This window comes from Canis aureus, chromosome 11, assembly GCF_053574225.1.
Source record: "Canis aureus isolate CA01 chromosome 11, VMU_Caureus_v.1.0, whole genome shotgun sequence".
NCBI lineage: Eukaryota > Metazoa > Chordata > Mammalia > Carnivora > Canidae > Canis > Canis aureus.
Genome location: NC_135621.1, coordinates 48,934,811 through 48,949,489, shown reverse-complemented (window position 1 = coordinate 48,949,489; position 14,679 = coordinate 48,934,811). Strand labels below are relative to the sequence as shown.

Sequence of the window (14,679 nt, the reverse complement as noted above, 5' to 3'; positions counted from 1 at the left end):
AGTATAGTAATAGACCAAAAACCACATAATCATTTCAATCAATGCAGAAAAAAACATTTGACAAAATTCAACACCCTTTCATGATAAAAACATTCAATAAGCTAGTAATAGAAGGGAACTTCTTCAGCCTAATAAAAAGCACCTACAAAAAGCCCTCAGCTATCATCACACTTAATGATAAATAACTGGTCAAAGACCAGGAATAAGACAAAGATGTCTTGCTTTTGCCACTTTTATTCAACCACATACTAAAAGTTCTAGCCAGGGACAGAAAATAAAAGAAAAAGAATCCAGTTTGAAAACTAAATCTACCTCTGGGCCTGGCAGGCATATAATAGATACTCAAATTTTTTAAAAAGGAATAAATAAAGAAAACAAAAACAAAAAGAAAAAAACTAAATTATCTCTCTTTTCAGATGTCATGATCTTATACATAGAAAGTTCTAAGGAAAAAAAAAAAAAAAGAAAGCTCTAAGGAATTCACAAACAAGCTATTAGAACTACCTGAGTTCAGCAAGGTTTTAGGAAGCCAGATCAGAATACAATGAATTGTATCAATTGTTTTACTATGCATTATCAAGAAAAAAAATTTTTAAATGGGGACCCCGGGTGGCTCAGTGGTTGAGCCTCTGCCTTTGGCTCAGGTTGTAATCCCAGGGTCCTGGAATCAAGTCTGTATCAGGCTCACCACAGGGAGCCTGCTTCTCTTCTGCCTATGTCTCTGCATCTCTCTCTGCATCTCTCTCTGCATCTCTCATGAATACATAAATAAAATCTTTTAAAAATATATCCAAAAATGAAATCAGAATATATTCCACATACAATAGCATCAAAAATAATTAAATATTTAGGAATAAATTTAACAAAAGTGTAGACTTGTGCTCTGAAAACTACAAAACATCATTGAAAGAAAAAAAATTTTTTTTTTTTGAAAGAAAAATTTTTTAAAGATTTTATTTATTGTTCATGAGAGATAGAGAGAGAGGCAGAGACATAGGCAGAGGGAGAGGCAGGCTCCACGCAGGGAGTCCGATGCGGAACTAGATCTCAGGACTCCAGGATCAGGCCCTGAGCCAAAGGCAGATGCTCAACTGCTGAGCCACCCAGGCATACCTCATTGAAAGGAATTAAAGAAAACTTAAATAGGGGATCCCTGGGTGGCTCAGCGGTTTAGCCCCTGCCTTCGGCCCAGGGTATGATCCTGGAGTCCCAGGATCGAGTCCCAAATCGGGCTCCCTGCATGGAGCCTGCTTCTCCCTCCGCCTGTGTCTCTGCCTCTCGCTCTGTGTCTCTCATGAGTAAATAAATCTTAAAAAAAAAAAAAAAGACCTAAATAAATGAAAGACATCCAAGTTCATGGATTGGAACACTTAATATTATGAAGATGCCAATACTTGCAAATGGACACACACAATCAATTTAATCCCTCTCAAAATTCCAACTGCAGTTTTTGGTAAAAATTGGCAAGCTGATCGTAAATTCAGATAGAAATTCAAGGGATCCAAAATAGTGAAAACAATCTTGAGACTCATATGTCCCAATTTCAAAAATTGCTACGAAGCTACATTAGTCAAAACTGTATGGATTGCCATAAAGATAGACATATGATCAATGGAATAAAATCAAGAGTCCAATTCACATTTATGATGAATTGATTTTTGACAAGGATGCCACAACCATTCGATGGGGAAAGAATAGTTTTTCAACAATGGTGCTAGGCAACTGGATAATATCCACATGCTAAAGAATGAATTTGGACCCCTGTATCACAACATGTACAAAAACTAACTCAAAATGGATCAAAGACCTAAATGTAAGAGCCAAAGCTCTAAAATTCTTAGAACAAAAAATGGGTGTACATCTTTGTGACCTTAGATTAGGCAACAGTTTCTTAGATCTGATATTCAAAGCTTAAGTAATAAAAAATAGATAAATTGAACTTAATCAAAATTCAAAACTTTTGTTTCAAAAGATACCATCAAGAAAATGGAAAGATAACCCACAGAAGGGAGAAAAATATTTGCAAATCATAAATTTAAGAGACTTTTATCCAGAATATATAAAGAACTCTTACAACTCAACAATTAAAAACAAAATAATTACAAAATAGGCAAATGATCTAAATAGACATTTCTCTAAGGAAGATATACAAATGCCGGATAAGCACATGAAAAGATGCTCAACATCATTAGCTGTAAGGGAAAAGGCAAATTAAAATCATGACAATTATTGCACACCAAATAGGATAGTTATAATAATAACGACATGTAATAACAAGTGTGGGTGAGGATGTGGAGAAATTGGAACCCTCAAAATTTGCTATTGGGAATGTAAAAATGGTATAGCTGCTTTAGAAAAACAGTTTAACAGTTCCTCAAAAGTTTTAACATAAAGTTACCATATGACCCAGCAATTCCAATGCTACTATTATAAGAGAATTGAATGCATAAGTCTACACCAAAACTTGTACATAAATGTTCATAACAGCACTATTCAAATAGCCAAAAAGTGGAAACAATCCATGTGTCCATCATCAGATGAATGGATAAACAAACTGTGGTATATGTGTATGTTGGAATATTATTCAGCCACAAAAAAGAATAAAGTACTAATACTTGCTATGACAACTATCCTAGCTGCCAAGCAAAAGAACCCTGACATAAAAAGGCCATATATTGTATTATTCCATTTACATGAAATAGGTAAATCCAAAGAGACAGAAAGTAAGTTAATCGTTGCCAAAGACTGTGAAGAGAGGGCAATGGTGATCAATGGCTAATGAGTATAGGATTTTTTTTTGGAGTGATCAAAATTATTCCAGAATTAGATGGTGCTGATGATCACATAACCTTGTGAATATACTGAAAGCCACTGATCTGTACCCTTGAAAAGGGTAATTTTATACTTCAATCTAAAAAAGAGCATTTATTTACAAATGAGTAAAGAAAAAGTAACAGTTGTATAGAGCTGTGGAATCACTATGTTGTATACCTGAAACTAATGTAAGTGTGTCAACTATACTCAAATAAAAATATAAATTTTTAAAAAAGCAATGCAGATACAAATATCCTCATCATACATTTATTCACACAATTGTTCCCCATACATCTGTCATCTTTTAAAACTTGTTTGTGATATACACAAAGAAAAAATTTCATTTAAATATGTGGTAAAGTGTAACAATCATTTTCATCATGGACTCTGGGCTTTGTTTTATATTTTGAAAGATCTTCCCCACTCCACCCATTACATGGATGTATATAGTATGTCAACATTTACAAATTTAATGATCCATTGTTGCTTGTTATCCTTGCCAAGAATTCCACCATTAACTCCAATGATTTAGAGGTAAATGTTAACCTCAAATATGGCAAGTCTATACATATATCTTACCAAGACTCCTTAGCTATGAAAATGACACAATAAATAAACTCTAAGTTAAACATACCTATTCATATATTTAGTTATGCTCATTATATATTTTACAACGAAGTAGCAAAACCTTAAGCCTATTATTAAATAGGCATCTAATGTCTGCATTCTCTATTAATAGTGCCATAATTTTTAAAAACTCAAAACTACAGATTGGTTGGCTAATGTCCACCCAGAGGTCTAGACACCTGATTTCCTCATTTCGTTCCATAATTTCAGTTAGCATAAAGTAACTGTTGTGTTAATACACCATCTTGAGCAAAGACTGTAACTTTGAACAACGTCCACTATCCTTTTCCATTACCATCGATTTTACGGAACATAACTGTATAGCTTTGGGAATTATAACCATTTGCTAAATAAATATTCCTTCTAGATTTTTAATTTGAAAGCAATCTATCTTCACTGCAGTGGACGGGGTGTGTGTGTGTGTGTGTGTGTGTGTGTGTGTAAGTCTTGGTTGTCCAAATACCCACCCCCAATGACTTTGGGGAATATTTACTGCCACAAAATAAACTGTTTACAATTATGGAGTGAATGCTCCTTTCTCCGAATCTCTGACTTCCTGTTTCTCTTCCAAATCCCAAAAGAGAAAGAAAACGAAAAGAAAGAATTCGTCTCTATTTAGGCTTATCCTGACCAAGCGCAGGGTTAGCCACTCACATTCTTTAATTTTCTCCTCTTAAGGAACGGCTTCACTTGGCCAGGTAAGCGTGCGTTTGTTTTCTAAAGCAGAAAGGATCCCTTTCTTGACCACACTGAGGCATGCCTTGTGGAAGACGCCTCCTGACCGCCAACCACCCCACTGGGCTAAGCCTGCCCTTGGGTGGCACTGGCCGGGGCAGCAGCCGTGCCCTGGACTGCAAGCTCGCAGGGACACGGGGCTGTGCGGTCGAGCCTGCGACAGGCATTTTCACAAAGAAAGCAGCGACCTGCAGGTAGCACCAAAGCTTTTACGCGTAAATCGTTCAACTTGCTCTTTCCACGGAGTTCCGCACATCAAAAATCAGGCTCAGAGATCCCGTCTTTTACATAAAGGTGGGCTAGTAACTTCAGGGCCAGCGCAGTTTCACGGGTAGGTCACCTAAGGGCACTTTGACATTCCGGCCACTGGAGAGGCAGAAAATGGGTGTTTGGGGTTGTGAGAAGTTTCACCCCGAGATCACAGCGCGGCTCCCAGGAAGCCGAGGCCGAGCCGCAGCATCCCCGGCCGCGGGGCCGCCGGCTGCACCCCCGGGGCCGCCCGCGCCGCGCCGCACACCGGGCCCCGCGTTTTCAAACAAAATGTCACCGGAGGGCAGGGGGCGAGGAGCCGCCGGCCACCGCGCCGGGCCACTGCCTCCAGCCGAGACCCCAGTGCCGGGGGCGGCGAGCGGGCGACACCGCGGGCTGGCGCGGCGGGGGGGTGCGGGGGGCGCGGGTCCCGCTCGGTCCAGCGCCCGCGCGCCCCACGGTCCAGGTCCCCGCCCGCCCGCTCTGCCCGCTGCCCCCAACCTCCGCCCGCCGAGCCCCCGGGACGGCGCGCTCCCGAGGGGGCGGGGATCCCGGCATCCGAGCTCCGGGCCCGCTCCGCCTGCCTACCTCCGCTGCGGGCCGCCGGCTGCAGCGCCCGAGGTCCTGGCCGCGCCTGGCGCGGGGCTCCCGGGGCTCTCCGCGGGCGCCCGCCTAGCTGCGAGCCCGGAGCGGGCGGGGGCAGGGCACCGCCTTCCCCTCGGACTGGCGGTCGCAGTAGCCAATCGGAAGCGCAGCCGGCCGTCTGACGTCACCCGTGGGTGTGGCTATGACTTTGACTCCTCCCAGGCCCTGCCTCCGGAGCGGGCTCTGTCCCGGACTGCCTGCCCCAAGCCTTCGCCATACCTAGAGCTCAGAGGTGGTCTTAGCGTTCACCTCCTTTCCGTTCTCTGCCTCGGCTCAACACCCACCCGCTTCGTCTCCCAGCCTGAAGTCCCTCCTCTTGCCAATGCATCCTTTACCCTCTGCCAGGTTAACTGTCCTGAAATGCACTTTTGATGCACACCCTGCCAAAGGCCTTCGTTGGCTCTCTTTTGCTTAAATGATCAAGAATAGACTCCCTAGGGGATCCCTGGGTGGCTCAGCGGTTTAGCGCCTGCCTTGGGCCCAGGGTGTGATCCTGGAGACTCGGGATCGAGTCCCACGTCGGGCTCCCTGCGTGGAGCCTGCTTCTCCCTCTGCCTGTGACTCTGCCTCTCTCTCTCTCTCTCTCTCTCTCTCTCATGAATAAATAAAATATTAAAAAAAAAATAGACTCCCTAGGCTAGTATTCGAGGCCTCCAGCCTACTTTTCCAGGCTTATCTTTTACAGCTGCCCTTCACTCGAGTCTTTTTTTTTTTTTTTTAAGATTTTATTTATTTATTCATGAGAAACAGAGAGGAGAGAGACGCCCAGGCAGAGGGAGAAGCAGGCTCCATGCAGGGAGCCCGACGTGGGACTCGATCCTGTGACTCGATCCTGGGACTCGATCTTGGGACTCGATCTTGGGACTCCAGGATCACGCCCTGGGCTGAAGGGGGCGCTAAACCGCTGAGCCACCCGGGCTGCCCCCTTCGCTGGAGTCTTGCTGTGCACTTGCCCCACCCCAGGGAAGTCTGTTGGGAACGTTTACCTACTGTTTTCTCCGTCCCCTTTAAAAGTTCTAACCGACCTCTAAGACACAGCTCAAATAATCTCCACGTAACCATGCCTGTCACCCCTCCTGGCAAGCATCTCTTCTCCTGTTGCTGCTCCGTGAGCATCATTTAGGTTTTTACTCCTCTTGGCGCTGAGCTCATTCTGCCTTATGTACTGCTTCTTATCTGTGCATTAGATTGTGAGCTCTTTGAACCAGGGATCCATTTTCTTTCTTTTTGCAGCCTCCTCAGCACCCAGCACAAAGCACTGCTTAAGTGGAGGAGTGATAATTTGAATCCAATTGGGTTTTACAAACCCAGATGGGGTCTGGCAAGGACAGTCTCAAGTGGGAAAAACTAGAATTCTGAATATCATGGGTAATCCTTCTGCAGGTCATAAAGTTAGGTCAGACAAATTACTCCCTTTGGTTCACAGTTGGCCAATAAAGGATGTCAGAAGGCTTTTTCCATTACCATCTTTTTTTTTTTTTAAGCTTATCTTACCTTATATAGAAAATGCATAAAAGAGATAAAGATTTACAAAGTTCCTTAGAGGGAAGAAGGCAATAAATGAATACAACTAAAAGGCCAGTGAGCAAGTATCAGGCTTCCATATTTCTTCCAGATGAGCACTAATTTTGGACTGGATCCCAGACTACCCCCACACATCAAATTCCTTTTGCCTTCTGTGGGAGCTGATGATGCATATCATATGAAAAATTGTCTCCAAACAGCTTTGGCAAACAAGCAGGCTGGCCTGGGCTTATTTTACAGAGCACGCAGGAGTTAAATAAACAGAGTTTAAGTAACTTGCATAATTTAATGCAGCAAGTCAGTAGAGACCAAAGAATTAAGTGCAGGAGAAAGAGTGAAAGAATGCCAAAATAGAATCACTTCCGTTTGTGAGTCAGAATACTAAACAGACTAAGAGAGCTGAGTGAATAAAGTCACTCATGAAAAGAAGCTTTCTAAACACGGCTGCCACCCTTGTAAATCTCAGCCAACATTTACTTACTGTCACCTTTTTCTAGAAACATGACAAATTGAATTTGTTTGGCTATGGCAAATACAGTGGAATGGCATCCTGTTTCTGGCTGTGCTAAGAAAAATACATGGTACAATGGAATATTATCTAGCAATAAAAAGAAATGAGGTACTTATAAATGCTACAACATAGATAAATTTTGAAAATGTGCTGAGTGAAAGGAGATAGTCATAAAAGATCACATTTTATATGATCTTATTTATTTTTTATTTCTCTAAACGATTTTTATTTATTTGAGAGACAGCATGAGAGAGAGAGAGAGAGAGAATGAGCAGGGAGAGGTGCAGAAGGAGAGGGAGAAGCAGACTCCCCACTAAGCAGGGAGCCTGATGTGGGCTCAATTCCAGGATCCCGGGATCATGACTGGAGCCCAAGGCAGATGCCCAATTGACAGCCACCTCGGTGCCCCTGTGTATAAACTTATTTACATGAAATATCCAGAACTGATAAATTTATAGAGCCAGGAAATAGATTAGTAGTGATGAGGGGCTGGAGAGGATGGGAGTGATGGCTAAGGGGAGAAGGGTTTCTTTGAGGAAATAAAAAAAATTCTAAAATTTGTGGTGATGATTGTACAATGTGTATGAATATACTAGACACTACTGACAGGTAGTTTAAATGAGTGAAATCATATGTCATATGGATTAAAGCTTAATAAAGCCATTCTAAAAAGGAAAATACATGTTGAATGGAGATCTTGTCAAAATGCAGATTCAGATGCAGCAGGTCTGGGATGGGAACCAAGATTCTCATGTCTAACAAGCTCCAGGGTCACACTTTGAGTAGCAAGGCTGTGACTACAATTGTTCCAGGAGCGCTGGGTATCCACCGAAGTGTTTTAAACAGGAACATGACAAGATCGATATGACAAAAGTATGGAGGTGGATTAGAAGAGACACAAGTAGATTCAATCTGACCAGATGGGGATCTATGTCAGTCATCCTGGTGAGAGATGGTGGTGGCTGGGTAGCGGAGGTGACAGAGAAAAGCAATGAGTGACCAAAACCATGCTTTAGGAAGCTCTATCCAGCACACAGCAAGAACAGCTAGGAGAGGGAGGAACAGTTGGGAGCTAAGGGAGTAGTTCTGTGAAGATCTGAATGAGGGTGGTCAGGGTAAGAGTGAAATGAAGGCCATGGTAGCATCGAAATATTCTGGGTGGGGTAGATAAAAATAGTAGACAATTGCACAATGGGCCAGGCTTTCTTCCAAGTGCTTTAGCATGTAAACTCATGATAATTTTGTGATGTAGGAACAGTTGTTATTCCCATCTGACAAATTGGACAACTGAGGCACAGAGAGGTTCCATAACTGTCCTAAAGTTACCCAGATATTATGTAGTGGAACTGGGAATTCTGGTTTCACAGTAACCACTACTCCATATGATATCTCAACTTCTTTTAAGAAATTGAATCTATGAGTTCTAACAACTGATTTGATAGCTGGGAACATGAGGGCCTTGGGAGGCTTTGTGTGACTGGGAAATGATGGTACCATTAACCAAAGTAAGGAAGCAAGGAGAAGAGGAATTAGTTAACTGGAAGAAGAATGAGATTTGGCTTAGATGTGCCAAGTACAACCCAAGGAGGAGAGCCAACAGAAAATGAGTCAGGCTGAGATGGAGAAAAAGGTCTGGATTTGGGTATACATTTCAAGGTAATATGCTTAGAGGAGAGATTCTTGTGAATTCCAGAATAATTGCTGACCACAGGGCCACTTGGTGTACTACAAGCAAGGACAGAGGGGTTGGAGAGAGCAAGGATAAGGGAGCTGGATAAATACTTGGGAAGACAGGTCTGGCTCTTTAATCTGATCACACATAAAATCCAAAAGAGGAAGGAGTCACTGACCTCTACACAGAATGAGCATGTGGCTGGAGTAGAGAGAGTGGAGATCCCAGTTCAAAAATTGGAATTCCCAGCATGAGGGGAAATATATCAAAGGCAAGAGGAAGAAGATTGGGAAAAGGAAATAAGGCTGGCAGGAACAAACTCTTACCAACTGACCGGGATAAAAGTCTAGGGTATAGACTGGGATGCCCCAAGATGTTTACCTCCAACCCAGAAAACCAGCAAACTCTATGAACCAAAGAATCTGACCCTAATAGAGGTGGACCAGGGAGATGGCTGTCCTGCTGGTGTGTAGGTTGTGCCCAGTGCCCAGGTTGTAATGGTCTGCTCAATCTGTTAGGTCTGCAATGAAGCAGAACCCTCTTCAACCTCACTTCACCCCATCAGGTAAGCTGGGCCCCCACTATCACAGTCTGGTATGGGGAGCAGCTCATCATGGGGTGAGGTCAAGGCCAAGACTGGTGGAGGTAAGACTTTAATGGGAATCAGTAAGACCACAGAGAAAGAATAAGTGTGTACAAAGGAAAAAGAAAAACGCTGGGGCAGAGCTTTGCAGATCACTTATTTTAGGGCAAATGAAGAGAAGAACCGTTGAAGCAGATTGAGGGATAGTCAGCCATGGCTCAGTCAGGACCCATGAAGTTTATTTAAAACAAAGACACCACACATGAGAGTCACACAGGAAGCCTGTGACCCAAACAGTATAAAAAAATTGTTAAACGTCAACAGATTATTTTTTCTGTTTAAGGTCAGTACCTACCAGGCAGAGGCCCCCATTCTGGTACAGATCCATATCACAGCTAGTAACTAAAAATTTTCCTGCAGCACCTGGGTGGCTCAGTGGTTGAGTGTCTGCCTTTGGCTCCCGGTCGTGATCCCAGGATTCCAGGATCCAGTCCCGCATCAGGCTCTGGCAGGGATCCTGCTTCTCCCTCTGCCTATGTTTCTGCCTCTCTCTCTCTCTCTCTCTCTCTCTCTCTCTCTGTGTGTGTCTCATGGATAAATAAATAGAATCTTAAAATAAGAAAATTTTCCCTTTCTCTTTCTATATTGCATAAAGGTACAGCTTAAGCTGGAAGTAAAGGAACAACAACAACAAAAAGCCACAGCAAAACTGACCACAACGTCCCCTGTCACTGACAGAGAAAAAACACATCAAGAGGACATTATTATGTACTTGGCAATAACTGTGAAATGAAAAAAGATCCTCAAAAGACTGTGGAAAAAGCAGAGGTGAACAGGGTGGTAGCAAGCAGAGAACATTTAGTGAGGAGGCAGGGCGTGATGATTTGGTGAATCAGAAAGAACTAGTTACTACATTGGCTGGGTGGGGGTGAGTGAACTGCTGGAGCCCAGGAGGAAATAGCCTGTATATGAATGAATAAATGAATGAATGAATGAATGTGGTATCCATGAGGTAGATTAAACCAGCCTGCCCCAGCTGGAAGGAAAGAGGTTTGGCATTAATTGACAGTCCAATCTCTTTTTTAAAAAATTTTATTTATTTATTCATGAAAGATACACAGAGATAGGCAGAGACACAGGCAGAAGGAGAAGCAGGCTCCATGCAGGGAGCCTGATGTGGGACTTGATCCCAGGACCCCAGGATCACACCCTGAGCCAAAGGCAGATGCTCAACTGCTGAGCCACCCAGGCATCCCAACAGTCCAATCTTAACAGCTGACACTGAGGTGTTGAGGAGCAAGACCTACTGCAACAAGCGCATGTACCAGGTTTCTTCTATCATTGCCTATGGAATATAGCGGGGTTGTTTCAGAAAACCTGGCAGGGCCATTGAAGAGGTATTTGATTGGCACGGAACTGATTCAAGTACAATGCTAGTACATACAAGCTATTTGTAAGCTTTCATGAAACATTTATTGGAAGGATAGCAGATACACAACAGGAAAATCCTGAACTGAAGTGAGGAGAAGTGGGGAGATGAGGGAAGGGAAATGTACCAATGAGAGGGCTGTAAGTAGGGACAGAGGAGGGTCAACGTCGTGTTGATCAAGAGGTGGGTTCACTCTGAGCCTCATTGGAGTACTGTGAGATGACTTGGCAGCAGCATTTCAAACTAACAGTTGAAATGAAAAAAGTAATTACTTGCATCCTTGTTTTCAGTAGTCTTTGCCTTCACTTAACCAAATTCATATGGTGACCCTGTACTTTGAACTTTCTGCTGTTACCCTATAATATACTCAAGTCAACAATAAAAACATTTTTTAGTTCCCCATAGCCATTTTTGTTTTACATTTTGTTTCCTGATTATAAAAGCAATATAAACTCATTTTCATTGGAAAACAGAACAAAGAAGAAAACTGAAGTCACCCACAATCCATCATCCATAACCACTGTCATGGCTGTCTTTCCATTTGGTGTTTATTTCTATATACTGTTTTCCCTTGATGAGATTTCCTTATAAGATTATGCTGAATTCTCACATTTTGTCTTGCTTTTACACTTAAGATTCTATCGTGAACATTTTCTTTTTCGTGAAGTAGTATTTGAAAACATTTTTGATGACTACCTGACATTCCACCATAGGATTATACCCTAATTTATTTAACCATTCTCTTGTTAATGTACAATTGGGCTGTTCCCAGTTTTTCACTAGTATAAAAACAACAAAACTGTTTCAATGCTTTTGCATTTTCCAAATATAATAGGTTTTTGGAAGACTTTTTTCAGAACAGCTTTATTGAGATATAATTCACATACTATACAACTCACCCATTTAAAGTGTACAAATCAATGCTTTTTAGCTTTTTTTTTAAAAAAAAGATTTTCTTTATTCATTCATGAGAGATACACAGAGAGAGGCAGTGACACAGGCAGAGGGAGAAGCAGGCTCCCTAGTGGGAGCCCCTTGCAAAACTTGATCCCAGGACTCCGGGATCACGACCTAAGCCAAAGGCAGATGCTCAGCCGCTGAGCCACCCAGGTGTCCCGATGGTTTTAGTATAGTCACAGATTTGCACTGTTTCATTCTGTCTGTACCAAATCGAGAGATTCTGTTCAGCTCTGGATTAGCAACCATTGGCCTTTAGCCCAGTTCCAGAGACACAAAGCTAGGAAGCCTTATTCTTATAAACCATTCCATCCTCAGAGGTTTTTCTCAATATAAAACTGAGTCTCTTCCAAATGACACACCTGCTGCCTTTGTGTTTTCTTTTTACATTCTAACTTATACCCTTAACTTTCTTACTGGCACAGTTTCACTAGGGACAGTTTGGAATGCAGTGGCCAATTTGGGGAAATTTTGACATAAGTGAGGCTGTTCATTTGAGAAGTGCCTTAGAACAAAAAGAAGAAAGAAACTTTCTTAAGGAAATTGACTCGTTTGTCCAAAAGAGAGAATATTCTGTTTAACGGTAGAAACATCACCTTCTTTGTTTTCATACTTCAAGAATTAATGAGACCTCATGCTTTGATTTATGGCTTGATAAAGTTGTCAAGGAGTCAAGTTTTGTCAAAACCGACTACATATCACTCTCTTTTGTGTGTATATATCTAAAATTTATTTTTTCTCTATCTAAGCTTTCTTTCCTTTCCTTGCAAAGGGAACATAATTAGCTTTTTACGAGAACAATTTTATATTTGTCTGAAGCTGGTTCCCTCATGTTTTTTCTGTTTCTTTTCTTCTCTCTTCCTTCTCTTGGGATACTTTAAAGATTAATTAACTTTAAAGGAGCAGTCAGTGGTTGATGTGCTCACTTGAAGAATATAGTCCAGATAGGCAGTCAAAAGTATCTAAAAGAAAGAAAAAAGTTATTAAACTATGTTTCTTCTTATTGACACTGAAACAGTATGTTTATACACTCGCCTGCATAACAGCTGTGAGATAATAACAAAAGCCTTTAATTTTAAAAGAATAATTTTTGTCATAGCTTTTTTTCCTAAAGATTTTATTTACTTATTCATGAGAGAGAGAGAGAGAGAGAGAGAGAGAGAGGCAGAGACATAGGCAGAGGGAGAAGCAGGCTCCATGCAGGGAGCCCAACGTGTCATGGCTTTAAAAATTAGTTTACCACATAAAAATGTCAGCCCAACAGTTTGATTTGTTTAAGACCAGAGTTAAATTTCTTGTGATTCAAACTTCTTAAAATTTTTTATACTGGTTTTATGAATTAATTTAATTACCACTATTTCTACAACTTGCTTTAAGTAAAAAGTTATATTATAAAATTATATTCAACTAAATGGAATGATAATGAATGTTCAAAGGTTTAATTTTATGAAATTCTTGCAATACTACAAATGATAGGGATTTAATGTATTAGCTATGTTATATTTCCAGATTTTTAAACTAACTTTAAAACCTTAAGCAAATCATTAATTGAATTAATAAATAATCTTTGGATTCACAGGTAGTCTCTAAAAGAAGAAGCAGACAAGGATGCTTCAGTGGCTCAGTTGGTTAAGCCTCTGGCTTTAGCTCAGGTCATAATTTCAGGGTCCTGGGATGGAGCCCTGCATTGGGCTCGCTGCTCAGTGGGGAATCTGCTGTTCCCTCTGTCCCTCTCCCTGCTTGTTCTCTCTCTCTCTCTTTCAAATAAATATTTTTTAGAAATAAAAAAATAGAAGAAACACATACAAAACATTGGTCACTAAACATAATATTTTTATCTTTATTGCTTAAATTGACAATAGATTAACAAAATATGCAAATACATTTAGATGATACAGACACACAATTTATTTTTGCCTCCTCAAATTTGTTAAAATTAAGTGAAATAAATAGAATTAAATGAAATTTATTCTTCTTCTTAAGAAGAAACAAATTGCTGAACAGCACTTGTTTCTCAATTCTCTAGTTTTGTGTCTGAAGAAAAGGTTACCTTGATTAAGTGTGACAATATAAATGTTTAATTACACTAGATACAATATTATTTTTAAAGTTTTTTTTTTTAAGATTTTATTCATTCATTTCAGATAGAGAGAGCATGTGCATGAACAGAGGCAGAGGCAGAGGGAGGGAGAAGCAGACTCCCAGCTGAGTAAGGAGCCCAAGCGAGGTTCAATCCCAGGACCCAGGGATAGTGACCTGGGTCGAAGACAGACACTTAACCATCTGAGCCACCCAAATGCCCCTAATAATATTTTAAAATATAAATAGACACAATGATAATGCATATGCTTTTCCAGTTTTTAAGGAAGTTATAGTTGATTTAGGTGGTAAATTTATTATGATATATTTACTTTATTATTGTTAATTATATTTTAAAACTATAGTAGAAGGCTTCAAGTGAGTACTTGAATATTTGCATATTTATATATGAATGTGAGAATGAATACATATAAAGATGTAACAGTAAGTCCTTTACTGCAGACCATTATGTAATAACATACAAAAGGAGTAATAGAATTTGGATCTTTTTTCCTACAAAATGTTGTTTTATGTACAGATCAATAGAGGTCACCAAATTATTCTGCTCAATTTAGTGCTTCCTGAGGTAGTCTTAAATCATTTTTTAAGAGTCCCTCCTGGGTTGCCTGGGTGGCTTAGCAGTTTAGTGCCTGCCTTCAGCCCAGGGTGTGATCCTGGGATGGAGTCCCACATCAGGCTCTCTGCATGGAGCCTGCTTCTGCCTGTGTCTCTGCCTTTCTCTCTCTCTGGGTCTCTCATGAATAAATAAATAAAATCTTAAAAAAAAAAAAAGAGTCCCTCCTTTTGGGGTGCCTGGTTGGCTCAGTCAGGAAAGCATATGACTCTTGATCTTA

At 41.0% G+C, this 14,679-nt stretch overlaps 1 protein-coding gene across 7 annotated transcripts in view; it reads right to left on the bottom strand.

Annotated features, from left to right (window-relative positions):
- Nucleotides 1-5,116, bottom strand: part of PLEKHH2 (pleckstrin homology, MyTH4 and FERM domain containing H2) — a 112,069-nt gene extending 106,953 nt beyond the window's left edge. For 6 of the 7 annotated variants that reach the window (XR_013389422.1, XR_013389423.1, XM_077915223.1 and 3 more), the window contains exon 1: nucleotides 5,014-5,116. The gene's annotated coding sequence lies outside the window, so the exon portion shown is untranslated. Of the gene's footprint in view, nucleotides 1-4,095; nucleotides 4,531-5,013 lie in introns of those variants that run through there. The other variant, XM_077915224.1, reaches the window with a different exon arrangement.
- Between the last annotated feature and the right edge of the window lie 9,563 nt (nucleotides 5,117-14,679).